The sequence below is a fragment of the Muntiacus reevesi genome, chromosome X (genome assembly GCF_963930625.1).
Source record: "Muntiacus reevesi chromosome X, mMunRee1.1, whole genome shotgun sequence".
Taxonomy (NCBI): Eukaryota; Metazoa; Chordata; class Mammalia; order Artiodactyla; family Cervidae; genus Muntiacus; species Muntiacus reevesi.
This window is the reverse complement of record NC_089271.1, coordinates 116029343-116056703: the sequence shown is the minus strand read 5'-3', so window position 1 is coordinate 116056703 and position 27361 is coordinate 116029343. Positions and strand designations below refer to the sequence as shown.

At 44.1% G+C, this 27361-nt stretch overlaps 1 protein-coding gene across 1 annotated transcript in view; it reads left to right on the top strand.

The window, feature by feature from the left end:
• Positions 1–16365: 16365 nt before the first annotated feature.
• FHL1 (four and a half LIM domains 1) overlaps positions 16366–27361 on the top strand; it is a 57773-nt gene continuing 46777 nt past the window's right edge. Inside the window, exon 1 of the mRNA XM_065914918.1 lies at positions 16366–16451. The gene's annotated coding sequence lies outside the window, so the exon portion shown is untranslated. The remainder of the gene's footprint in view (positions 16452–27361) is intronic.

Here is a 27361-nt window from a genome sequence, read left to right as displayed (position 1 = left end):
ATTCTTCACAAACTCTTTTAAAAAGTAGAAGAGGAGGAAACACTCCTTGATTCATTTCATGAGGCGAGTATCATCCAGATACCAAAGCCAAGTGAAGACAACATGAGAAGGAAAACTATACACCAATATCTCTGATGAATATAGATGCAAAAAGCCTCAACAAAATATTAGCCAACTAAAGTCAGAAGCACATGAATATATTATACACCTGACCAAGTGGGATTTATCCTAGGAATGCAAGGTTGATTTAACATCAGAAAGACAATCCAAAAAGACATGTGATTATCTCAGTACACTCAGAAAAAGCACTTGGCAAAAATCAACATCACTTCACGATAAAAACACTTAACAAACTAGCAAGACAGAGGAAGTTCCTCTACAAAAAAATCCACCACTAATGTAATATTTAATGGTGAAAACCTAAAAGCTTTCCCTCTGAAATCATGTACAGGACAAGAATGTCCAATCTTTTTTTTTAAGTGTTTTTCTTTCTTTTAAAAATATTTATTTATTTGGTGGTGCCAGGCCTTAGTTGCAGCATGTGGGATCTAGTTCCCATGGGAACTCTTAGCTATGGCACATGGGATCTAGTTCCCACCAGGGATGGAACCCAGGATCCCTGCATTGGGAGCATGGAATCTTAGTCACAGGATCATCAGGAAGTCCCAAGAATGTCCATTCTTATCAATTCTACTCTATGTTGTACCAGAGGTTCTAGCCAGTGTAATCATGCTTAGAAAAATAAAAAGACATCGAAATTAGAAAGAAAGAAAAAATCTATCACTACTCACAGATAGCATGATCTTATATTAATATATGAAAGAGCAAGCCTACAGAGCCCACAAATAGACTTCTTAGAACTAATAAACCAGTTCAAGAAAGTTGCAAGTTAGTCTATCAATAGATAAAAATCAATTGCAATTTGGTACAGTAGCAATTTAACAGTCCAATAGTGAAGCTAAGAAAACAATTCTGTTTATAACATCAAAAGGATTAAATACTCAGTGATAAATTTAATGGAAAAGTATGTAAAATCTGTACTCTGAAAACTATAAAATGCTATTTAAAGTAGGCCTAAATAAATGGAAAGACATCCCATGTTGATGGATTAGAAGACAATTTGTGAAGGTGACAATACTTCCCAAAATCTACAAATTCAATACAATGTCTATGAAAAGTCCACCTGTTTTTTTTTTTGCAGAGATTGACAAACATCCTTAGTCATCAGAGAAATGCAAATCAAAACCACAGTGAGATACCACTTCACATACACCAGCATGGCTATACTAAAAAAAGACAGGAAACAACAAGTGCTGGTGAGAATGTGGAAGAATTGGAACCTTCATATATTACTGGTGGAATTGTAAAATGGTGCCGCCACTTTGAAAACCAGTTTGGCAGTTCCCCAAGAGTTTAAATATAGTCACCACTTGATCCAGTAATTCCACTCCTAGGTCTATATACAAGAGAACTGAAAACATATGTCCATACAAAAACTTGTACACAAATATTTGTGGCAGTTTTATTCATAACAGCTAAAAAGTGGAAACAACTCAAATGTCCTTCAGTTGATGAATGGATAAACAAAATGGAATGGACAAACCAAATACCCATGCAATAGCCTGTTATTCAACCCTATAAAGGCTGAACCTTGAAAACACTGTGCTAAGTGAAAGAGGCCAGACACAAAAGACCACATGTTGTATAATTTCCTCTATAATGCAACATCCAGAATAGGCAAATGCATGGAGTTGCAAGGAGCTGGGAGTGGGGATGGGAAATGACTAGGGGAGTGACTGCTAATGGAGTTTATTTTGGAGTCATGAAAACGTGCTGGCATTAATTAGATAGTTGTGATGGTTGCAACTGTGAATGTGCCAAAAACCTATGAATTATGCACTTAAAAGGGGTGAATTTTATGTTAGGTGTACCACAGTTAAAAACAAAAACAGGTGTTAGTTAAGGCTATACTGACAGTCATATCATATAAATGTACCAAAGTAACATGCTGCAATATATAAATGTATGAAGTCAAGATGTTCTACAAAAACATACAAAACAAAGCTTGGAACTAAAATCATAAACAACAAAAACACACATGTTGGGGATGGGGTGGGAGAACTTGTTTGGGAGAAGAATAGGCACACTCATTCCATTGGGTTAAATCATCTAAATAGAACATATGACTTCTAAAATGATGGTGGCAGGGAGAGAAGGAGAGGAATAAAGTCATGATGTTTAGTCAAACAGATAAACAAAAATAAGTAATAAAATGATATATACTGTTGAGTCAAACAGATAAACAAAAATAAGTAGTAAAATGATATATACTCATGGTACCAGTACTGTACATCAAACTTAAAATCATAAAACAAAACCAACTCATAAAGAGTGGTTGACTTGGGAGAGAAAAGAGGATAGAAGTGAAGGCACTGGCAAGTATTAAATATTAATCTGCACCATTTAATTATCCTATTTCCCAAAAGAGAGACTTAAAATAAATATAAAGTGTTCAAAAGTGAAGTCACTCAGTCGTGTCTGACTCTTTGCGATCCCGTGGACTGTAGCCCACCAGGCTCCTCCGTCCATGGGATTCTCCAGGCAAGAATACTGGAGTGGGTTGCCGTTTCCTTCTCCAGGAGATCTTCCCAAACCAGGGATCGAACCCAGGTCTCCTGCATTACAGGCAGACTCTTAAACCTCTAAGCCAAAGTGTTAACAGCTGTTCATTCTGAGTGGCAGGAATGTTGTTTAGTCCTTTGTACTTTTCTTATATAAAATGTCTGAAAGTTTAAAAAAAATACACAGGGAAATGTCCTGAATTAGATTTTCAGCTCACTTTTATTGATTTCATGTGTGATCTTGAGCAAGTCTATAACTTTTTCCTAACATGATTTTTAAACTGTAAAGAAAGATTTATCCATTGTACTTGTAAAAATGGGCATGTCAAGGTGGAAAGGTGGGGAAGGAATCTAATATTTGCTGAATATTTGCCACCTGTATGTCTGACATTGTGCGCTGCTTTACATGTGGTATGTAATTTAATTTTATCCTCATAATAAGCCTGTGTTTTAGATAATGTCAGTCCCATTTTGCAAATGTGGAAACCAGAGGAAGGAAATTAAGTGAGATTAGGTTATGAATGTCATTGCGGATATGTGAAGAGATGTCAGGAGTTGTCATGAGATTCCAGAGATGTCAGGATGGGCATGCTAAGGGAAGAGAACCCACCTGTGGGAGATTCAGAGTTCTCCAGAGATTAATTTTAGGAGGTTGAAAATGGGAAGGGGAGGGGAGAGAGGTGAGCTAGAGGAGAGAGGAGAGGGGAGAGAGGAGAGAGAGAGGGGAGAGGATAGAGGGGAGAGGGGAGAGAGAAGAGAGGAGTTCTCCAGAGATTCGGGTTAGGAGGTTGAAAATGGGAATGGAAGAAGAGCGAGAGAGGAGAGGGGAGAGTGAGAGGAGAGAGAGGGGGGAGAGAGCAGAGAGAAGGAGAGAGGGGAGAGATAGGGGAGAGGAGAGAGGAGAGAGAGGGGGGAGAGGTGAGAGGAGAAAGAGAGGGGAGAGTAAAAGAGGGGAGAGAGCAGAGAAAGAGAGGAGAAGGGACAGGGGGAGAGGGGGAGAAGGAGAGAGGAGTTCTCCAGTGATTAAAGTTAGGACATTGAAAATGGGAAGGGAAGGGAGAGGGGAGAGAGGAGAGATAGAGGGGAGAGAAGAGGAGAGAGGGGGAGAAGGAAAAAGGAAAGAGGCGAGAGAAGAGTTCTTCAGAGATTCTTGTTAGGAGGTTGAAAATGGGAAGGGAAGAGAGAGAGGAGACAGGAGAGAGGAGAGCGAGAGGAGAGAGAGAGGGGAGACGAGAGAGAGAGGAGAGGGAAGAGAGGTGAGGACAGAGGGTTTTCCAGAGATTCATGTTAGGCGGTTGAAAATAGGAAGGGAAGGGAGAGAGGAAAATAGGAAGGGAAGGGAGAGAGGAGAGGAGAGAGGATTGGGGTGAGAGGAGAGAGGAGAGAGGAGAGCAGAGAGGAGAGAGAGGGGGGAAAGGAGGAGAGAGGAAAGGGAAAGAGGGGAGAGGAAGAGAGGGGAAATCGGGAGTGGGGAGAGAGGAGTTTTCCAGAGATTCAAAAAGGAAGGGAAGAGAAGGAAAGGAATGGGAAGGCTAGGGAAAGATAGGGAACAGTAGAGAAGGGTCAGGAAGGATAGGGAACGGTAGGGAAGGGCCGGGAAGGATAGGGAATGGTAGGGAAGGATAGGGAACGGTAGGGAAGAGTCAGGAAGGATAGGGAACAGTTAGGGAAGGGCCAGGAAGGATAGGGAACGGTAGGGAAGGGCCGGGAAGGATAGGGAACAGTAGGGAAGGGTCAGGAAGGATAGGGAACAGTAGGGAAGGGTCAGGAAGGATAGGGAACAGTAGGGAAGGATAGGGAATGCTAAGGAAGGATAGGGAACGGTAGGGAAGGGCCAGGAAGGATAGGGAACGGTAGGGAAGGGCCGGGAAGGATAGGGAACGGTAGGGAAGGGCCGGGAAGGATAGGGAACGGTAGGGAAGGGCCGGGAAGGATAGGGAACGGTAGGGAAGGGCCGGGAAGGATAGGGAACGGTAGGGAAGGGCCGGGAAGGATAGGGAACGGTAGGGAAGGGCCGGGAAGGATAGGGAACGGTAGGGAAGGGTCGGGAAGGATAGGGAACGGTAGGGAAGGATAGGGAATGCTAAGGAAGGATAGGGAACGGTAGGGAAGGGCCGGGAAGGATAGGGAACGGTAGGGAAGGGCCGGGAAGGATAGGGAACGGTAGGGAAGGGCCGGGAAGGATAGGGAACGGTAGGGAAGGGCCGGGAAGGATAGGGAACGGTAGGGAAGGGCCGGGAAGGATAGGGAACGGTAGGGAAGGGCCGGGAAGGATAGGGAACGGTAGGGAAGGGCCGGGAAGGATAGGGAACGGTAGGGAAGGGCCGGGAAGGATAGGGAACGGTAGGGAAGGGCCGGGAAGGATAGGGAACGGTAGGGAAGGGCCGGGAAGGATAGGGAACGGTAGGGAAGGGCCGGGAAGGATAGGGAACGGTAGGGAAGGGCCGGGAAGGATAGGGAACGGTAGGGAAGGGCCGGGAAGGATAGGGAACGGTAGGGAAGGGCCGGGAAGGATAGGGAACGGTAGGGAAGGGTCGGGAAGGATAGGGAACGGTAGGGAAGGATAGGGAATGCTAAGGAAGGATAGGGAACGGTAGGGAAGGGCCGGGAAGGATAGGGAACGGTAGGGAAGGGTCAGGAAGGATAGGGAACGGTAGGGAAGGGCCGGGAAGGATAGGGAACGGTAGGGAAGGGCCGGGAAGGATAGGGAACGGTAGGGAAGGGCCGGGAAGGATAGGGAACGGTAGGGAAGGGCCGGGAAGGATAGGGAACGGTAGGGAAGGGCCGGGAAGGATAGGGAACGGTAGGGAAGGGCCGGGAAGGATAGGGAACAGTAGGGAAGGGCCGGGAAGGATAGGGAACGGTAGGGAAGGATAGGGAATGCTAAGGAAGGATAGGGAACGGTAGGGAAGGGCCGGGAAGGATAGGGAACGGTAGGGAAGGGTCAGGAAGGATAGGGAACGGTAGGGAAGGGCCGGGAAGGATAGGGAACGGTAGGGAAGGGCCGGGAAGGATAGGGAACGGTAGGGAAGGGCCGGGAAGGATAGGGAACGGTAGGGAAGGGCCGGGAAGGATAGGGAACGGTAGGGAAGGGTCAGGAAGGATAGGGAATGCTAGGGGAGGATAGAGAATGGTAGGGAAGGGTCAGGAAGGATAGGGAACAATAGGGAAGAGCCCGGAAGGATAGGGAATTGTAGGGAAGGATAGGGAAAGTTAGGGAAGCATAGGGAACGGTAGGGAAGGGCCGGATGTTCAGAGGAGCCTGAACAGATTCTTGCAGCAGCCAGATGAGTCTTTGTAAAATGGATGCAATCTGGACTAGGAGAGACATGGGTGGGAGAAGGTATGAAGGATCCATCCATTCATCCAAGAACCATTAACTAGAAACATATCAACCAAATATAGTAAAGGAGCCTTGACAATATCCTGATTGGAATAAACTGTGAAAAACATTTGGGAAACATCTGGGGGAATTCTGAAAGCTGACTGGGTCAGTTCAGTTCAGTTCAGTCGATCAGTCGTGTCCGACTGTTTGCGACCCCATGAATCGCAGCATGCCAGGCCTCCCTGTCTATCACCAACTCCCAGAATTTACTCAAACTCATGCCATCCAGCCATCTCAACTGGGTACTTGTTGATATTAAGGAATTTTAGTTAATTGCTTTGAGGTGTAACAGTGATATTGCATTTATGTTTTTTCCCCTCGTGTATTTATGTTTTAAAAAGGAAAATCTTTATCTTTTAACAATATATACTGAAACATTTCTAGGTGGGATATGATGTGTTGCATTTGCTTAAAAAAAGGCTAGTGTGTGTGTGCACATGTAGGAAATGGATAGGGCAATGTAAATGAAATAAAATTGGTGTTGATCATTGATGAAGGTGGATGTTGGGTACATGTAAATTCATTATACTGTTTCATAAAATTGTGTTCTATTTTGTATATGTTTATGTTTATAATGAAATATTTTAAAAGAAATGTTCATTGAATGCCTACCATGTTCCAAGTAACTAGAGGTTTAATCAGGAAAGACACATTGCCTGCCTTCAAGAAGCCTATGATCTGGTGGGGCAGAAGAAGATCCTTGAAATCAGCAGGTGTGTAAACAATTACCTGCTGTACTCACAGTATAAACCAATTGCCATAGGAGAAACTAATTCTGACTGACTTGGTCAGGGCTTAATTGCAAGAGGAGGTAAGGTTTGACTGTTTCACTAGTAGAATTTACAGGGCTTGGTGACCTAGTGTATGTGAAAGAAGGAGTAGAAGGAAATGGAAGTTTACCTTGGGCACCTGGACAGTGGTAGCAATCCATTAACAAAGACAAGGGATACAGGAAGAGAAATAGGTCAGAGTGGGGGCAGGCATCAGCGGGATACCTGTGAAATGTAGAGATGTGCAGGAAGTCACGAAAACTGTGTTCTAGGCAGAAATGACAAAGGTTTCCAAAAGGGATGAACAAGGTATGTTTCAAAACCTCCTAGGTCCCAGGCTGATGGCTCTTAGGGTCTGAGAGGGGAGAAACGGGAGGTAAGGCTGGCTGGAGAGGTAGCTGTGCTCAGTGGGAGTTAAGCTGGGCTCCGTCATTGCCACTATACATGATGAGCAATGGTCAGTAGGTTTGAGGCCCCTTGTGGAAGGTGACACTTGAACTATGTGGGTTCCATTGCCAAGAGAAGTCATGAAGATGAAGGACTCAGCATCACTTTGTAAAAAGAATCATTTACCAGAAAGAAGCAGCCACTTCGGATGACCATAGTAAAAAGTGATTAACTCTCTTCTTTCATCGTTTTGGAAGTACAGTATACTGGTTTGGACTGTGGGCTCTGGAGCCATGCTGCTGCTGCTAAGTCACGTCAGTCGTGTCTGACTCTGTGCGACCCCGTAGACAGCAGCCCACCAGGCTCTCATCCCTGGGATTCTCCAGGGAAGTATACTGGAGTGGGTTGCCATTTCCTTCTCCAGTGCATGAAAGTGAAAAGTGAAAGTGAAGTTGCTCAGTTGTGTCCAACTCTTTGCGACCCCGTGGACTGTAGCCTACCAGGCTCCTCCATCCATGGGATTTCCCAGGCAAGAGTACTGAAGTGGGTTGCCATTGTCTTCGCTGCTGGAGCCATGCTACTTTGTATTAAATCCTGGCTACAAAGTTGCTTGACCTCTGTGAGCCTCCATTGTCTCACCTGTACAGAGGAGATAATATTATTTAACATGAAGAGTGGGGTCACTGCTCCTTTCTCCTGGGTCCTGGTGCCCACAAAGTTTTGTTTGAGCCCTCCAAGAGTCTGTTTCCTCAGTCCTGTGGAAGTTCTGTAATCAAATCCCACTGACCTCCAATGTCAAATTCTCTAGGGGTTCTCAGTCCCTTTGCTACATCCCCAGGCTGGGAAATCTGTTGTGGGTCCTAGAAATTTCTTAACAGTGCAAGAATTTCTTTAGTATAGTTGTTCTGCACTTTGTGGGTCATCTGACTGGTGGCTCTATGATGGGGTTAATGGCAACCTCCTTCAAGAGGGCTTAAGCCACAGGCTTTGTAACCCAGGTAGCTTCACCCAGAGCCCCTGCCCCTGCAGCAGACCACTGCTGACCCATACCTCCACAGGAGACTCAAACACAGGTCTGGCTCAGTCTTGCCTGTGAGTGTCCAGGAGTCTCCAGTGGAGGTGTGGGTCAGCGGTGGCCTGCTACAGGGTTGTGTGCACTGAGTGTGGCAGTGTGAGCACAGGACCTTTTGAAGGAGGTCGCCATTATCTTCATTACCTCCATAGTTTGGTCTCAGGGCTTTCCTGGTGGCTCAGAGGTTAAAGTGTCTGCCTGCAATGTGGGAGACCTGGGTTCGATCCCTGGGTCAGGAAGATCCCCTGGAGAAGGAAATGGCAACCCACTCCAGTATTCTTGCCTGGGAAATCTCATGGATGGAGGAGTCTGGTGGGATACAGTCCACGGGGTTGCAAAGAGTCCGACACAACTGAGCAACTTCACTCTCACTTTTTTTCAAACAACAGGAAGAGAACACAGCCCTGCCCTTCAACAGAAAACTGGATTAAAGATTTACGGAGCATGGCCCCACCCATCAGAACAAGATCCAGTTTCCTCCCTCAGTCAGTCTCCCCCACCAGGAAGCTTCCATAAGCCTCTTATTCTTCTCCATCAGAGGGCAGACAGAATGAAAACCACAATCACAGAAAACTAATCAAACTGACCACATGGACCACAGCCTTGTCTAACTCAATGAAAATATTAGCCATGCCATGTATGGCCACCCAAGATGGATGGGTCATTGTAGAGAGTTCTGACAAAACATGGTCTGCTGGAGAAGGGAATGGCAAGCCACTTCAGTATTCTTGCCTTGAGAACCCCATGAACAGCAGGAAAAGGCAAAAAGATAGGATACTGAAAGATGAACTCCCCAGGTCGGTAGGTGCCCAAAATGCTACTGGAGAAAAGTGGAGAAATAAATCCAGAAAGAATGAAGAGCCTAAGCCAAAGCGAAAACAACACCCAGTTGTGGATATGACTGGTGATGGAAGTAAAGTTCAAGACTGTAAAGGACAATATTGCATAGGAACCTGGAATGTTAGGTCCATGAATCACGGTAAATTAGAAGTGGTCAAACAGGAGACAGCAAGAGTGAACATCGACATGTTAGGAATCAGTAAACCAAAATGGACTAGAATGGGTGAATTTAACTCAGATACTGTGTGGATCACAATAAACTGTGGAAAATTCTGAAAGAGACGGGAATACCAGACCACCTGACTCACCTCTTGAGAAACCTATATCCAGGTCAGGAAGCAACAGTTAGAACTGGACATGGACCAAAAAAATGATTCAAAATAGGAAAAGGAGTACGTCAAGGCTGTATATTGTCACCCTGCTTATTTAACTTATATGCCAAGTACATCATGAGAAACGCTGGGCTGGAAGAAGCACAAGCTGGAATCAAGATTGCCAGGAGAAATATCAATAACCTCAGATATGCAGATGACACCACCCTTATGGCAGAAAGTGAAGAGGAACTAAAAAACTTCTTGATGAAAGTAAAAGAGGAGAGTGAAAAAGTTGGCTTAAAGCTCAACATTCAGAAAACTAAGATCATGGCATCTGGTCCCATCACTTTATGGGAAATAGATGGGGAAACCATGGAAGCAGTGTCAGACTTTATTTTCTTGGGCTCCAAAATCACTACAGATGGTGATTGCAGCCATGAAATTCAAAGATGCTTACTCCTTGGAAGGAAAGTTCTGACCAACCTAGATAGAATATTAAAAAGCAGAAATATTACTTTGCCAGCAAAGGTCCATCTAGTCAAGGCTATGGTTTTTCCAGTAGTCATGTATGGATGTGAGAGTTGGACTGTGAAGAAAGCTGAGCACCGAAGAGTTGATGCTTTTGAACTGTGGTGTTGGAGAAGACTCTTGAGAGTCCCTTGGACTGCAAGGAGGTCCAACCAGTCCATCTTAAAGGAGATCAGTCCTGAGTGTTCACTGGAAGGACTGATGCTGAAGCTGAAACTTCAGTACTTTGGCCACCTCATGCGAAGAGTTGACTCATTGGAAAAGACCTTGATGCTGGGAGGGATTGAGGGCAGGAGGAGAAGGGGACAACAGAGGATGAGATGGTTGCATGGCATCACCGACTCGATGGATATGAGTTTGAGTAAGCTCCGGGAGTTGGTGGTGGACAGGGAGGCCTGGCATGCTGCGATTCATGGGACTGCAGAGTCGGACACGACTGAGTGACTGAACTGACTGAACTGACTGGCTGACCATTATATCTACTACTGTGGGCAAGAATCCCTTAGAAGAAATGGGGTAGCCCTCATAGTCAATAAAACAGTCCGAAATGCAGTACTTGGGTGCAGTCTCAAAAATGACAGAACGATCTCCACTCATTCCCAAGGCAAACCATTCAATATCACAGTAATCCAAGTTATGCCCCAACCAGTAATGCTGAAGAAGCTGAAATTGAATGGTTCTATGAAGACCTACAAGACCTTCTAGAACTAATGCCCCAAAAGATGTCCTTTTCATCACATACGGGACTGGAATGCAAAAGTAGGAAGTCAAGAGATAATAGGCAAATTTGGCCTTGGAGTACAAAATGAAGCAGGGCAAAGGCTAACAGAGTTTTGCCAAGAGAACGCACTCATCATAGCAAACACCCTCTTCCAACAACACAAGAGAAAACTCTACACATGGACACCACCAGATGGTCCATACTGAAATCAGATTTTGGAGAAGCTCTATACAGTCAGCAAAAATGAGACCAAGAACTGACTGTGGCTCAGATCATGAACTCCTTATTGCCAAATCAGACTTAAATTGAAGAAAGTAGAGAAAATCACTAGACCATTCAGGTATGATCTAGATCAAACCCCTTATGATTATACAGTGGAAGTGACAAATAGATTCAAGGGATTAGATCTGATAGACAGAGTGCCAGATGAACTATGGACGGAGGTTCATGATGTTATACAGGAGACAGGGAGCAAGACCATCCTCAAGAAAAAGAAATGCAAAAAGGTGAAATGGTTGTCTGAGGAGGCCTTACTAATAGCTGAGAAAAGAAGAGAAAAGAAAGGCAAAGGAGAAAAGAAAAGATATACCCAACTGAATGCAGAGTTCCAAAGAATAGGAAGGAGAGAAAAGAAAGCCTTCCTCAGTGGTCAATGCAAAGAAATAGAGGAAAACAGTAGAATGGGAAAGACTAGAGATCTCCTCAGGAAAATTAGAGACACCAAGGGAAAATTTCATGCAAAAAAGGGCACAATAAAAGACAGAAATGGTGTGGACCTAAGAGAAACAGAAGATATTAAGAAGAGGTGGCAAGAATACACAGAGGAACTATACAAAAAAAGATCTTCATGATGCAGATAACCACAATGATCACTCACCTAGAGCCAGACATCCTGAAATGTGAAGTCAAGTGGGCCTTAGGAAGCATTACTACCAACAAAGCCAGTGGAGGTGATGGAATTCCAGTTGAGCTATTTCAAATCCTAAAAGATGATGCTGTCAAAGTGTTGCACTCAATATGCCAGCAAATTTGGAAAACACAGCAATGGCCACAGGACTGAAAAGGTCAGTTTTCATTCCAATCCCAAAGAAGGGCAATGCCAAAGAATGTTCAAACTACTGCACAATTGCACTCATCTCACACACTAGCAAAGTAATGCTCAAAATTCTCCAAGCCAGGCTTCAACAGAACGTGAACCATGAACTTCCAGATGTTCAAGCTGGATTTACAAAAGGCAAAGGAACCAGAGATCAAATTGCCAGCATCCATTGGATCAAAGCAAGAGAATGCCACAAAAACATCTACTTCTGCTTTATTGACCATGCCAAAGCCTTTGTGTAGATCACAACAAACTGTGGACAATTCTTTAAGAGATGGGAATACCATACCACGTTACCCGCCTCCTGAGAAATCTGTATGCAGGTCAAGAAGCAACAGTTAGAACTGAACATGGAGCAACAGACTGGTTCCAAATTGGGAAAGGAGTACATCAAGGCTGTATATTGCCACCCTGCTTATTTAACTTATATGCAGAGTACATCAGGCAAAAATTACTGGGCTGGATGAAGCACAAGCTGGAATCAAGATTGCTGGGAGAAATATTAATAGCCTCAGATATGCAGATGATACCACCCTTACAGTAGAAAGTGAAGAGGAACTAAAGAAACTCTTGATGAAAGTGAAAAAAGAGAGTGAAAAAGTTGGCTTAAAACTAACATTGAGAAAACTAAGATCATGGCATCCGGTTCCATCACTTCATGGCAAATAGATTGGAAAACAGTGGAAACTGTGACAGACTTTATTTTCTTGGGCTCCAAAATCACTGCAGATGGTGACTGTGGCCATGAAATTAAAAGACGCTTGCTCCTTGGAAGAAAAGCTATGACAAACCTAGACAGCATATTAAAAAGCAGAGACATCATTTTGCCAACAAGGTCTGAGATGAAGTGTTAAGAGGCAGATAGGACTGGTCTAGGGTGTAGACCAAGCATGGGCAATGTGGGAGATCTGGACCTTGCACCTAGTAGAAGCGGGACACAAACATCTGTAGAAGGGAGGAAGGGAGGAAAGAGTGTGGGGAGCAGAAGGAAGTGGGGAAGGAAAGATGGAGAAAGAAAGTGGGGAAGAAAAAAAGGATCTTGTGAGAAATGAACCACAAGTAACACTTATTGAATGCCAAATGGCTAGACAGCTGGAAGGTTCTCTGGGAGAGGGCCCTTCCTAGAGCCCTCCCTCTTGGATGCCTCTGGGCTGTTTAGGAGCTGGGTTCAGTTCAGTTCATTTCAGTCGCTCAGTCCAACTCTTTGTGATCCCATGGACTGCAGCATGCCAGGCTTCCCTGTCCATCACCAACTCCTGGAGCTTGCTCAAATTTATGTCCTTTGAGTTGGTGATGCCATCCAACCATCTCCTCCTCTGTCACCTCCTTCTCCTCCTGCCTTCAATCTTCCCCAGCAACAGGTTCTTCTCCAATGAGTCAGTTCTTCATATCTGGTGGCCAAAGTATTGAAGCTTCAGCTTCATTATCAGTCCTTCCAATGAATATTCAGGACTGATTTTCTTTAGGATGGACTGGTTGGATCTCCTTGCAGTCCAAGGGACTCTCAGGAGTCTTCTCCAACACCCCAGTTCAAAAGCATCAGTTCTTTGGTGCTCAGCTTTCTTGATAGTCCAACTCTCACATCCATATATGACTACTGGAAAAACCATAACTTTGATTAGATGGACTTCTGTTGGCGAAGTAATGTCTCTGCTTTTTAATATGCTGTCTATGTTTGTCATAGCTTTTCTTCCAAGAAGCAAGCGTCTTTTAATTTCATGACTGTGGTCACTATCTGCAGTGATTTTGGAGCCCCAAAAATAAAGCTGGGAGCTAGTACTCTATTCCCAGAGTTACCTGCAACAGAGTTCATTATTCGTAAGTTTCTTGGGATCAGGGTGGGACAGATTGACTTCTTTTTCTAGCAAGTGTGAAGCCACAGCCTCTCCAACCATTCAGAAAGAGCAAAGTTTAGGGCTTGGAATGGGAAAGGGGAAGAGCTACACACCAGAGGGAGAAAAGGGGATCTTGCAAGGATGTATGCTCCCCGCTATGGGAGGCCAGTGCCCAGTTTGTGCATTAGGGGGGAAATAGGAGTTATAACCGCCCTTCCTGGACCCCCCCACCCCCGGGCCGCTGATCAGCATATACCTCTGCTGTCTTTACAGTGGAGAACCTCTTTCAGCAGATGGAGGGCCCCAGCTCTCTTTTCCTCTGGACTAGGCAGGGACTGACTCCACTAGTAAGCCATCAGCAATCCTTCCTTACTGATTATCCCTTCACATGCTCTCATTTCTCAAATGAAAAAGAGAGAAAGGAATCTTCTATTGTCCCTACTCGTCCCTCCCATTCCACTCCACTTCTGTTCCCCCTTTACAGTGAAACATCTCAAAACAACTGTCTCTACTATGCTGTCTCTACTTTAACTCCATTTTCCTCGCCTAACCTGTTTCATCAAATCCTTCCACTTCCCTCTACAAGCACCAGCCTAATAGAAACCACCATCCACTTTGATAGGGATTATTAGGAAGCATCCTAACTAGTTTTCCTGTCTTGAGCCTTAGTCTCCTCTGAACCTTTCTCCACATGGTAGTCAAGTTGATCTTTTAAAAACACAAATTGGACCTGGAACACCACTCAACAATAAAAGAGAGCAAACTTCAGACACGCACAACTTGGATGACTTGTAAGGGAATTAAGCTGAGTGAAAAAACCAATCCCCAAAGGTTACACATTGTATGACTCATTTACATAACATTCTTAACATAACCAAATTATAGAAATGGAGTACAGATGAATGGTTGCCAATGGCAAGGAACTGCGTTGGGGGGGGTGGGGAGGTGGTACTGGGGAGGTGGCTGAGGCTACAGGAGCAACAGGATGGATTCTTGCAATGATGGAAGTATTTTGTATGCCAACTGTGGTGGATACATGAGTCTACAGGTGATAAAATCATGATAAAATTGGATAGAATTAAGTACAAATAAGGTTTCCCTGGTGGCTCAGTGGTAAAGAATCTGCCTGCCAATGCAGGAGATGTGGGTTCGATCCCTGGGTCAGGAAGATACCCTGAAGGAAATGTAAACCCACTCCAGTATTCTGCCTGAAAAAATCCCATGGACAGAGGAGGCTGGTGGGCTGCAGTCTATGGGGTTGCAAAAGAGTTGGACACCACTTAGCGACTAAAGAATGGCAAAGTACAAATAAAACCAGGGAAATAATAAGATTGGTAGATTAGACTAATGTCAATATTCTGGTTATGATTTTGTACTTATGATCTTGCATCATACAAGGGGAAACTGGGTAAGTACCCAGTAAAAAATACATGGGATTTCTCTGTATTAACATGTGAATCTACAATTATCCCCAAAGAAAAAAAGGAACAGAAAAGTAATATAAATCAGGTCATGTCATGCTCCAGGGGTAAAGCCATTCATTCACTGGCCTTCCATTGATTTTGGAATAAAATGGCCTGTCCATTGACTAGAATGCAGTCCAGGATCTGGTCCCTGCCAACCTATTCAGTCTTATGCTGCTCTCTCCAGCTCTTCTGGTACTGATCACAACCACCACCTCTTAGTCTTAAGGAGGTAAGATTTGCCCCTCCTGGGTTTCATACCTCTGCTTCCTCTTTCTGCAAGACTTTCTCCTGGCTCTTCCAATAGTTGCCATTTAATAAGTTTCAGGGCTCAGCTAAATGCCACCTCCTACTTTTCTAACCACACAGTTTGCACCCTCTTTTTTCCCTGCACAGGCCTAATGCCAAATTTGATATTTTCTCACTTCTTGATCGTCTGCCTTCCCCACTAGATTGCAAGCTCCCAGGGCAAGTGGAAGGGGTTCTGCTTGACTTTGCCCCATACCCTGAGCACCTGGCAGAGTGCTTGGCACACGGTGAGGGCTCAGTAAAACGAATGTTGAGTGAATGAATGAGTAGCCACGTGCCGCTCTGCCATCGGTGCTTTTCCGAATGATGTAAAGCCCTCTGTATGGTGGCTTTGGGCTCATGGTTGGGGATCCTTTCCACTCCCTCCGGCCGATTAAGGGGAAGGGTCGCTGGTGGGTCCTCTGGCGTCCCTCAGAACCACGGGGCTCCTGCAGTCTGGGGCCAAATCACGCTGCGCCCCGGACCCCGGCCGCTTTGCAGGGGGTGAGCAGGTTAGCTGGGGCCCCGGGTGACGCCACCTTCGCTCGACTCCCTTTGTTGCTCCCACCTCCCAGGCGCCGGCCGCGGCTGCCTGCAGTGACTCGTGACTCCTCGCCGGCCTCGAGGGCTGCGGCGCGAGGGAGGGGGGAGGGGGGCTCGGTCGCCCCCCGCCCGCCTTCCCCTCGGCCTCCCACGCCGCAGCCGGCCCGCCGGGGAAGAGCTCGCCCCCGCCTCCTCGTAGCCACCTTCCCCGCGCGCCCGCGCCTTGCAGTCGGCGGGCCGCTCCCGAGGCGGGGGCACGTGGCCGCGCGTGGTGCGTGGCGCCCCCACCCCGCCCCGCCCCCGGCCGGGCCGGCTCCGGCGCGCGCGCCGCGCACCGCAGCCCCGCGGGCCGGGCCCTGGCTGGCGCGCGCCCAGCCCCGCCCCCGGCCAGCCGCGCCCGCCCCCGCGCGCGCGCGCCCTCCCTCCCCGCCTCCCCCGCGCGCCCCTCCTCTCGCGCCCCTCCCGCGCCCTACATCCACCGCCCAGCCGAGGGGGCTCAGTCCGCAGCCGCCGCCGCCGCGCCTCCGTCTGGGTGCTGGCAGCGGCCGCCGCCGAGACAGCCGCGCGGGCGAGCATCCCCAGGCAGTAAGCCCGCTTTCTCTCCGCGTGTGAGTGCATGCGTGTGTGCCTCCCGCCCCCGTGGGCCCGCGTCCCGGGGGAGCGGCTGCCCTCCTACCCAGCCTCTGCCCGCGGGCTGGCCCCCGGGGCGGGTAGCTGGGGCCTCAGGCCTCGACCGCCCGGCCCGGGGTGGGGACTGTGGGCCAGCCGGCCGCGGGGTCCCCTCCCCTGCCCTCCCGCCGGTGCGTGCCTCAGCCTCCCCTCGGTTTTCGGGCTCTCGTCGCCGGGGTGGCGGGTGGAGGGGACCGGGAGCGCCTGGAGGTGGAGGGAGCGCGAGGGAGGAGGGGGTTCTCCCCATTTTCCTCTGCGGAATGGTGGGGCGTGGGGACCGAGGGTACGGGGGCCCTGGGCTTTCAGCCCGGGGATGGTGGGCAGTGGGGGTGGGGTGAGGTAGGGGGCACCTCTCGATTCCCTCAACGAGGATAGCTAGCTGGGGTTACGGAGAGGGGGTAAAGATGAAGTGCGGGGGTCCCCTCGGTTTTCTTGAGGATGGGGAGGACGGGAGGGAGGGAGGGGGAACCTGCCTCGGTTCGCATAACGAGGAGGGCGGGCGGGAGTGGGCAAGGTAAGGAGTAGAGGTGAGGGGCTCCCAGGGTTTTCTCGTCGAAGATGCTGGGGGGTGGTTCGAGGAGTGGAGGTGGAGTGCAGAGGGAGAGAGGAGGACACGGAGGGCCCGCTCTGGTTCTTCTCTGAGCGGGTGGCGGGGGGTGGGCGAATGGGGGTGGGGAGAGGGGGATTTCAGCTCCAGTGCGAAACCTAGAGAAACTGGAGGAAGGTTCTGTAACACGGGTTGAGTCTTAGGAGGTGAATTTTCAAAACTGCAGGGTGTGACCTTTCCGTCTCAAAAAGCGTGAAATCCCTACGAGGTGCCGTCTGTTCTAGGCGCTGGGAGAGAGGTTTCTGCTTTCGAAGTTTCTCTTTTCTCTTCTATTCCTTGCGGCCTCTTCGCAGGCATCCAGGACTAGGTAGAGATTTGGAAATCGGCAAGGGAAGACTTGTGGTTTGTGTTCGGCGCTATATGATTTTCTGCGTTTGAGACCGTACGGGTTTCTCAGGTTTGTTTTGATTGCCCCTTACAATACAAACCCTGTACCAGCGAGACCCCTTGGGGAAAGAAAAGAACAAGGTTTATTAAGGGGATTCCAGGTTTGGTTTTTGAATTTCCTGAAGTGCGAGAGATACGTCGTTGTAGTATTTTCCTTTCTTTCAGAAGACGTAGAAATAGAACTAAACGTACGTCTTTGCTGGAAGTTCCCTATATTCATTTACATTATTCCATCGGGATTGTCTGAGCCCCCTTTGATTTGAATTTGGAGTAGAGCCAGTTTTCCTAATTGGACCCATCATTTTGTAATTGCCCGTAATTCTTCCCTGGGTTATCAAATCTATGGCAAGCTTATAGAGCAGCAGGAATAATTTTTTTTTCGTTATCTTGATTAAGACAGTTTTAATGTAAATTTTATGTTGTTCCTTGGAAATGTGAACATTTGCAGGATAGCATACATTTAAATTATGAGCCCCTTGGAATTTTGCGAAGCCTTTTCCTCCCCAGCTCATCTCCAGGAACACAACAGAATCCTCCCCATTCTTTACACTGAGGAAGCAAGGGCTTCTGGGATGGTTGCTTTGCTTTTGGAAACTCATGCTCATATTTGTTTAGGAAGAATACGTATTGAAAAGGCTCAGGTCTTTAATGTGGTGAGGCTATATGTGCTTTCCCATTCTGGTTACATAAGGTTCCAATCTAGTCTTTACCTTTAGTCTTTAAAAATGCTTATTTAACATTTTTAAGAGCAAATATCATCTTTATGCAATAGGAAACTGGTCAGATATACCATGATTTGTGCAAGCCACCTACCAATAAGTATATAGTCTTAAGACTACCATACAGATTCTGTAACTATATCTGGTTTTTGAAATTCTGAGCTACCATTCCCATATTGAATTTTTGGAGAATGAAAACATTTTTTTCAACCAAGTCTAGATTTTTGAGTGAAAGTTTAAAAAACTGGTATACGATTTAAATTGGTAAAATTCCCCTTATATGATACCAGGAAATTGAAGCTAACTTAATGTGTCCAACTAATGGACCACTTAAACAAGATAATTTATTTGTGTACTGGAAATGATAAACTGGAAATATTTTAAGTGGAAATAGAGGTTTTGGTCTCAAAGATGGACGAGAGTACATTTAAATGAACACTATTGTTTGCACCATTTCTAATGTTAATGTGATATCCAATTCTATACACTGGTCAATGATCTAAAACTAATACATTAAAAGTGCAGTTTAAATCTGGTATTTTCTCATGCAAATAAAATGCTGGGAGTGGTGAAATTTTTTACAGAGAGAAGCATGTGATGGTGGTGGGCCCTAGAATTTCTCTAGACAAAATGAGTAAATGAAGTGTCTTTTATCCAGCTTTTTGAGAATGTGGTGTTTGCCCTGCAGGACTGGAGAAGGAGAGAAAAAAAGTAAACTTCAAAAATTAACAAAAATATGGTCAGATATCTTTCTAAATATTTTTTTTACACTTATTTGGCTTAGTTGTGATATGCAGGATCTTTCGTTGCTGCTCTCGGGCTGAGTTCTTTTGTGGCATGTGGGATCTTAGTTCCTGACTAGGGATCTAACCATGACCCCTGCATTGCAAGGCAGATTCCTAACTACTGGACAACCCGGGAAGTTTCTCTAAATATTCTTAAAATTTTTGCTTATATCCATTTGTAAATCAAGCCTCCAAATTAATTTAAGACCTTGACTCCCACCTCTATAAAGTTTTGACCTTAAAGAAAAAAAGGGCTGTTCACTGAAGGATGGCCGTTAACCTCCTGAGGTTGACCCAGCCCTGTTTTCCTGCTTCCCACCTCCAGCTTCCCGTCTTTCCCTCTTGTGCCAACTTTTATGACCTTGTGGGAGTTGAACAAATGTTCATGCTTGCTTGAACTCTAGTCCTTATCTATTTGGCTGCTATCCCCAACTTTTACCTACAAAATTTTTTTTGGTTAATTGAACTTTCCAGTTGTTTGGGTTTGGAGTAAAAGGGAGTAGACTATAATTATTTTCTCTTAAAAGATCTTTTCTTTCAGCTCCTGTTGGACAAGAGCAAAGAAAGGTTTTTTTTTTTTTTTCTTTTTGTCAACAGAGTACTTAATTAAGCAGACTATATGGCCATTTATTTATTCAACCAACATTTGCTGAGTTACTGCCTCTGTTGGAGGCTCTGTGCTAGGTACTCTGTGCTAGATGCACAGTGGATAAGACATGGCTCCTGCTTTCCGGTGCAGTTATTAAAATGAAAAATAGACAGTGAAGTCATTGTGAATAATCAAGAGTTGTCCAGAGTCTTTTGGACTGGACAGTAAACATGCTACAGCCCTGCAAACAGGGGAGCCATTTTTTCTGAGGTATTTAGTCACTGTATAAATTCCATCTCACCTTCCCAACGAAGACATAGTCTGTCAGTTTGGGTAATATGATTTATAAGTCATCTTAAGGTTAATGGCCTTTAAAATTTTTTATGTAATTAGGACATAGCAGATGTCTTGATTTTTAAAGTCCAACATTTTGTATGACCGTATAGAGTAGTGGGGCTTCCCAGGAGGTGCTAGTGGTAAAGAACCCGCCTGCCAGGGCAGGAGACATAAGAGTCATGGGTTTGATCCCTGGATTGGGAAGATCTCCTGGAGGAGGGCCTGGCAATCAACTCCAGTATTCTTGCCTGGAGAATCCCATGGACAGAGGAGCCTGGTGGGTTACAGTTCATAGGGTCGCAAAGAGTCGGACATGACAAAAGTGACTTGGCATGCACGTACAGAGTAGTGAAAACACAAACAGGCCAGCATTCTTTCCTTTGACTTAAAGCAGCTTCTGACAGCAAATTGGGCCAAAAAATTTATTTTTCTATGGTCAGCTTTGAATTATGGATACCAATGAATGATGGAGCATGGAGAAGTAGATAAAACTAAATGAGTGTGTGAGTAAAACTTTGTCCTCCTGCAGGGCTGCCTCCCAAGTTTTTGAGAGTTCCCATCTGCGGGTAGTTCTAGACCAGTGATTTTGAACTGGGGCACTTTTGCCCCCTAGGGGACACTGAACAGTGTCTGGAAAGAGTTTCAGTGGTCACAGCTTTGGGTATGTCTAGTGGGTAGAGATCAGGCAAGAGGCTTAAACATTCTATGATGCACGGGGCAGCCCCCCACAACAGAGAATCACCTGACCCCGATTGTGAATAATGCTGAGGTTGATGTAATTTCCTGTATGAAACGCAGTAAAACGTAATTTTAGGAGAGAACACTAACAGTGTCTTGATGTGAATAAGGAGTTGGCTGAGCTTACTTTACTAGTCTTAAGAGTGACTAGTTCCTGAACATCAATCCAAATAATTAAGACTGATAAAAGCTATCATTTATGGTACTTAACCCTGTGCCAGGCCCCTGTATATGTTGTATAGTCACTTCAGTTTTTAAATGAAGAACCAGGCTCAGAGAGGTTATTTGCCTTCGGTCTCACAGCTGGTCACGGTTAGACAGAGACGCCAAAATTAAGATTGTCTTACTACTCAGAAGTTCATGGTTTTGAGCACAACATCATACTGCCTCCCTTGTGGTGTGCTCCATTCAAAATCTTACTTAAAATCAAAATTACAGTATGTCCTATATACCATTGAGTTTGCTGAAGAGTAATTAAAACTATGAATGTTAAATTTGATCATATAGAAGTATGGGGAGAGAGAGAACTGACATTACTTGAAGGCCTACTATACCTCTAGAAAATATGTGAGGGACTTCCTTGGTGGTCCAGCGGTTGAGAATCTGCCTTGTGTAGTGCAAGGGATGCAGGTTCAATCCCTGGTTGGGTAACTAAGATCCCACATGAGGCAACTAAGCCCTTATGCCACAGTGAATATCCTGCGTGATGCAACTAAGTCCTGAGGTAGCCCAATAATTTAATTTTTAGAAAAAGAAAATGTGAATTGAATTTATACCCATTATGTAATTTGATCCTGACAGCAACTTTGCAAAGTGGTTATCGGATGAAGTTGGTTAAGTACACAACTAATAAGCAGCAGAGTTGGGATTTGAACTTCAGTCCTGTAACTAAGCCATTGTCCCTTGCTGCGTTCTCTGAAGCTTGGGTTGCTGAAGGGGGTGAGGCAAGGAGCCTACTGCAGAGAGATGAGTGAGTAGTCCTAGGTAAAAAGTCCTTTCAGGGTTAATGTGTTGTAGAAATGGATTACATCCAGGCGGAGAGTGGAGAGGTGAACTACTATACCTTCTTCAACTGAGAAGAATGCAGTTCAATAGGAGGTTTGTTCTAGAGTTCTACCCAAACTGAAACTGCAGTTGTCATTTTGGAGGATTTTGTAGTCTGTCTACTGTGAAATTTTTAAACACTGTTTTTATAATGGTGAAACTAGAAGTTACTTAATTGCATGTATATCCTTTCCATGGCTTACCTTCTGCCTTTTTTGAACTGTTGTATAGAACTTAACAATGACAGTATTTAGTTTTGTAGTCTTTGTACACAATTTAAACATTTGTTTTTGCTGTGGACATTGTTTTTACAATAAACGTCATCAAATTCATACTTGTGTTTTCCATATGGGGGTGTGTGTTTTGTTTTGACAGCTAAATATTTATTTTAACTTTAGATGTGTTGTGTTTTAGAGCATAAAAAGAGGAAAAATAAAAACCAGCCCAATAGCAACCATATTTTGTCCGGCAAGCTTTGTGTGTGGGGGGTGGGGTGTAGAAGAAGTACCTCATGTTTCATTTCATTTACTTTAAAGGAATTTTAGCCATGATTCTCAAAGGCCAGGATGCTGGAGGAAAAAAAAAAGAGGAAGATTATCTAGATAAAATGTACGTTTTGATTTCCACATAAAACTGTGAGGCATAGATTCTGATTATAGTAATAATGTCCTGATTCTGACTATAGCAATCAGCCACTTGAGTAATCAACCACTGTATGTGGACATGTTTTGTGATGCTGCCTGATTTTGTTACCCCTTCCCCCAAGATTTTTTTTTTGTTTTTATTTTTTAAATATTTATTTACTCATTTACTTTTGGCTGCGTTGGGTCTTAGTTGCAACATGTGAGATCTTCCTTGCAGAACACAGGTTTCTTTCTAATTGCAGCACACAGGCTCCATAGAGGGCTCTGTAGTTTATGGCACATGGGCTTAGTTGCCTCATAGTGTGTGGGATCTTAGTTCCCCAACCAGGGGTCGAACCCGTGACCCCTGCATTGGAAGGTGGATTCTTAACCACTGGACCAACAAGGAAGTTCCCTCCCCCAGGATTTTAGAGTGGACTTGAGAAATCTGGTAAAACTTGCAAGAACACATTAATCATTTTGAAAATCTATTTTTAAAATAAGAATGGCACTTTTTCATTGTGGGGAAATTCAGAAAATACAGACAAGCTTAAAGAAAATAAAAATCAGTTATAACCCACCACCCCAAAATTAGTGATAAGTATTTTGAATGTCTTTTTTAAATGCAGTGATTTTTTAAATTTTTTAATTTATTTTTTTCAGTTATTTTTATTAGTTGAAGGCTAATTACTTTACAATATTGTAGTGGCTTTTGTCATACATTGACATGAATCAGCCATGGATTTACATGTATTCCCCATCCCGATCCCCCCTCCCACCTCCCTCTTCACCCGATTCCTCTGGGTTTCCCCAGTGCACCAGATGCAGTGATTTTTTTTTAATGGTGAACCCAAGTCCATTGCAGAATCTCCAGTTTATAAGTGTAGTCTTAGGTTTTTTAAAAATTTTACCAAAAAAATCTGAATTACTGTTGCATCTCTAGATAGAAGTCGTGGTCATGAAGAGTGAAATGGGAATGCCATCCAAGAGTTAGAGAAGGATCATGTGGCCGCCTCCTGTAAGCTCCTTAAAATACCTCCTCCTCCAATTTGAGTAGGAGAATTTCAGCTAGTGGGCTGTCAGGATCCACCTCCCTTTGTTTTACAGATGAGAAAACTGAGGCTCAAAGAGGCCAAGCGCATGATCCAAGGTTGTATGATATGTTAATGTCAGAGTTCCAATTTGAAGCTTTAGGTCCTCCATATGTAGGTAAGTTTGAATTTCCTAATTAATAACTCTTCAAAGCCAGAACTTTCTATTGACCTGTCTCTCAAAAGAATACGTTATTATGGTGAAAGTATGTTAAGTTAGTAAAGGATACCAAAAAGGCCATGGTTTTCCTAATTTCAGAAAATTATCAAAACAGTTGTTTGCAGGAGTTTATCATGTTATTTGCTTTATTGAAATTGAACATTAGTGGTGGGAATCCTCTTTTGAGCAGCTAGCCTTTAATTTCTTTTGGCCTGGGAGGTAAGGACAAGTACCACAGCCTATAGAATATGCCTAGAATCACAGAAATGCAGCAGCAACTTTATAAGAGTCTTTACACATACTAGCCTGGAAGGCCCCAATTGGAGCCATTGCTGCGTGAGTTTCCTTTGCCTTTATAAAATGAGATGTCTTTAAATTGTGGAAAAAAATTTTAAAGATGTATTTGCAAAAAAAAAAAAAAAGATGTATTTGCTTCCAAACTTAGGAAGTTCAGTTGCAGCAAATGCACATGTGCATGCGCCCACATGTGCAAATGTTGTTTTAAATCTAGCACCGTTAAAAAAATAAATTCTTCAACTTTCCTCCCTCTCTTTCTTGGCCGTCTTTGTTCTTTCTGTAGCTGTGTGGGTCATTCTCTTCATATCTCCTTTGACTGAATGTCTATTTTACTCTCAGGGTGACTTTTCTTTTTCTTTTTGGCGGGGGAGGGATCCAATGGACTCTGCCCACTTGCCTTTTTTCCAGGCTCTTGGGAGTCCTCATCAAGTTCTTCTGCCCCTGTGTCTTCCTCTTCCCTCGTTTGCCAGTATTACAGTTAGCCCACCGTGGACCAGGTCTGTTTTTCAGCCTAGGATAGGCAGGGAAGCTGCTCTCCAGAGCAGGTGTGTGGTGAGATCCGGTGTCACTTGATACAGAAATGTCACTGCTAGAAGAGAATTCAACAAAGTACATCCATGATTACATAGGCTGCGTACACATGTAAACCTTTAACACAAAATCATCCCTTCTCCGTGGCCAGCGGCCCGACCAATGCTAAAGCTACGTGGAATAATGATTATGGATACTCCCTGCCAAGGGCTTACTATGTGAACAAATGAGAAAATTGTACCCTTGCCTAGGGGTGTGTTCTGAAGTAGTTTTTGCTCCTGTTCCTCATTATTGCCTGCTAATGAGTATGTATATTGTCAGTGAGCTGCCAGCTCTTCCCAGCTTCTTGCAGTACGCTGTATTTCTCTTCTGAAAATGGGTTTTCCTCTGTATTTAAATCAAGGAGATTTGCTTGCATTTTATTTTGGGAGTCCTCTAGGTGTAAAATACACAGATAAAAGATACATGTGTACTGGCTTTGTAAGTGCAATGAAACCTAGAAAAAGAAAAGAGCTATCAAAATAAGTCATGGTTGCCAGCATTCTACTTTCTGTAGGTTTTATTTACCCACCTGAAAACTCTGGCTCTTACAAATGTTCAGGACATAGTCCACAGTAGACATTCTAATCACAAGAATTTGCAAAATTCACAAAATTCTAAACATGCTTTTCAGAACTAAAGACATGATAGCTGGCAATGAAGAGACTTTATTGTCAAGGTTGTATTGATAAGAATGTTACAAAAGTTAATTTCTGTACTTAACAAGTTTTGTTATTCACTTTCAGTTTTAGAGTGCAGATAAGGCTGCTTGGCATCTGTCAGATTAAAAATGTGTGATTTATTAAGAAGACATTAAGGATTGGTTTTTCAGTGGATCTCTGTCAGGTCTGCTATTAGACTTTATTCTTGTTTGGGAAGCTGATTGCCAGCATCTGTGTATAGACATAATTAATCATTTGCACTTCTTGTGACCAGGTGAACTGAAGTAACAGGTGTCCCCCCAGGTTGCCAAGACTAAAAAGTACATATAGGCACACAGACACATAAATTCCAAAAATTTTATATCACTAAACCATAGTGGTGAATTTAGACATTTGAATTAACAAAATTTTGTTTTTCAACAGTTTGTAAGAAGCACCCTGTAAATAATGATAGCTTCAAATACTTACATTGTTTTTTTTTTTTAAATATTGTCAGTCAGATGGTTTCTAGATGCTGAGGAGACACTTTGAGTTCCTTATCAAAGATTCTACATCTCCAAATACCAGGGTCAGTTCAGATTTTCAAATTCTGGACCCTTCCCTTCTGGGCCACAAGATGCAAAAATTTCCAGTGTAGTAAGCACATGTAACCACACTAAGGAAAAGAAATGAAGCAGCCAAGCTAATCGGAAGTAAAAGTTTATACTTGCATCTACAGATAAAACAGTTGGCCTTTCTTGGAGCTACTTTTTAAATATCAACTTCCCCCAATTTATTAAAGAATAACATACATAATTGTATATATTTACAGGTGTAGTGTGGTACAATAAATTAAGTACAATAAATCTGTCATAAATAAATTATAATAGATAAATTAGGAGTTTAGGATAAACATGTACACACTACTGTATACAAAGTAGACAACAAGGGCCTACTGTATAACAGGGAACTATATTCCATATCTTGTAATAACCTCTAATGGAAAAGAATCTGAGAAAGAATAGATATATGTATATAACTGAATCACTTTTCTGTACACCTGAAAACATTGTAAATTTTAAAACATTGTAAATGAACTACACTTCAATTTAAAAATGATTAAAAATAATATGAAAAAAGAAAAAGGGAAGTGTACAATGTGATGGTTTGATATACATATGCATTGTGGAATGATTATCAAGATAATCTGATATCCACTCTATCGAGTATAATTTATGTACAGTAAACTACATCCAGTTAAGGCATATGGGTTGCAGCAGAGGTATACACCCATGAGGCTACTACCACTCTGGGAATGTGGAATATTTGGGGCACTCACTCCCCCTCCATGTTTCCTTTCGCTTCTTTTTTTGCAGCACATTCTTCCCTTGCCCCAGTCCCCAGGCCACTGCTGATCTGCTTTTGTGTAAAAGCTGCTTTCTAAACTTAGATGTGAAAAGTTTGTGGATCTTTCTTGATCCAAAGACCAGATATAAATCCAGAATGCTGTTTTCTTCTCTGTATTTGAGATAAAATAATATTACAGGGAGATGCCAGGTTTGACTTTCTAGAATCTTTTCCTGATTGCTTAAAGATGTGTACTTAAGAATTTTGTCTGTGAGTAAACTACAGCCTCCTTATTAAATAGTCTCACTACATACTTGGATTGAAGGGAGATTGAAACCAAGAGAGAAACAATTCTAATAAAATGGAAAAAGTGGTATGTGTCCTTCTGAAATAGGTAATGACATGTCAGATCCCTCAAGGATAGGACACATAATGTGATTTGAATCTTGCTTCATACTTTTTCATAGATTAAGACTGAAAGCAATGAGAGCAAATGTTTTACATCTGTAGATCTATACATCCAGCTAGTGTGTATTTCAATATACAATCATTATTCAGGAATAACCCTATCCCCTGAGCCTTCCGAAAGATTTGAACTGGTTTCAGGGGGAATTTAAAGTGGATGGAAGGTATACCATCTTTACACACTAGTGCAAAGCCAGCTTTTCACATGCTGACTGTTGCTTTCCCATTGATATATTCAGTTGAACGAATGATTAGACAGTCGAAGGGCTATAGCACAGATAGGGGCTTCCCAGGTGGCGCTAGTGGTAAAGAAACTGCCTGCCAGTGCGGGAGACGTAAGAGACACTAGTTCGATCTCTGGGTCAGAAAGTTCTGGAGGAGGAAATGGCAACCCATTCCAGTATTCTTGCCTGGAGAATCCCCATGG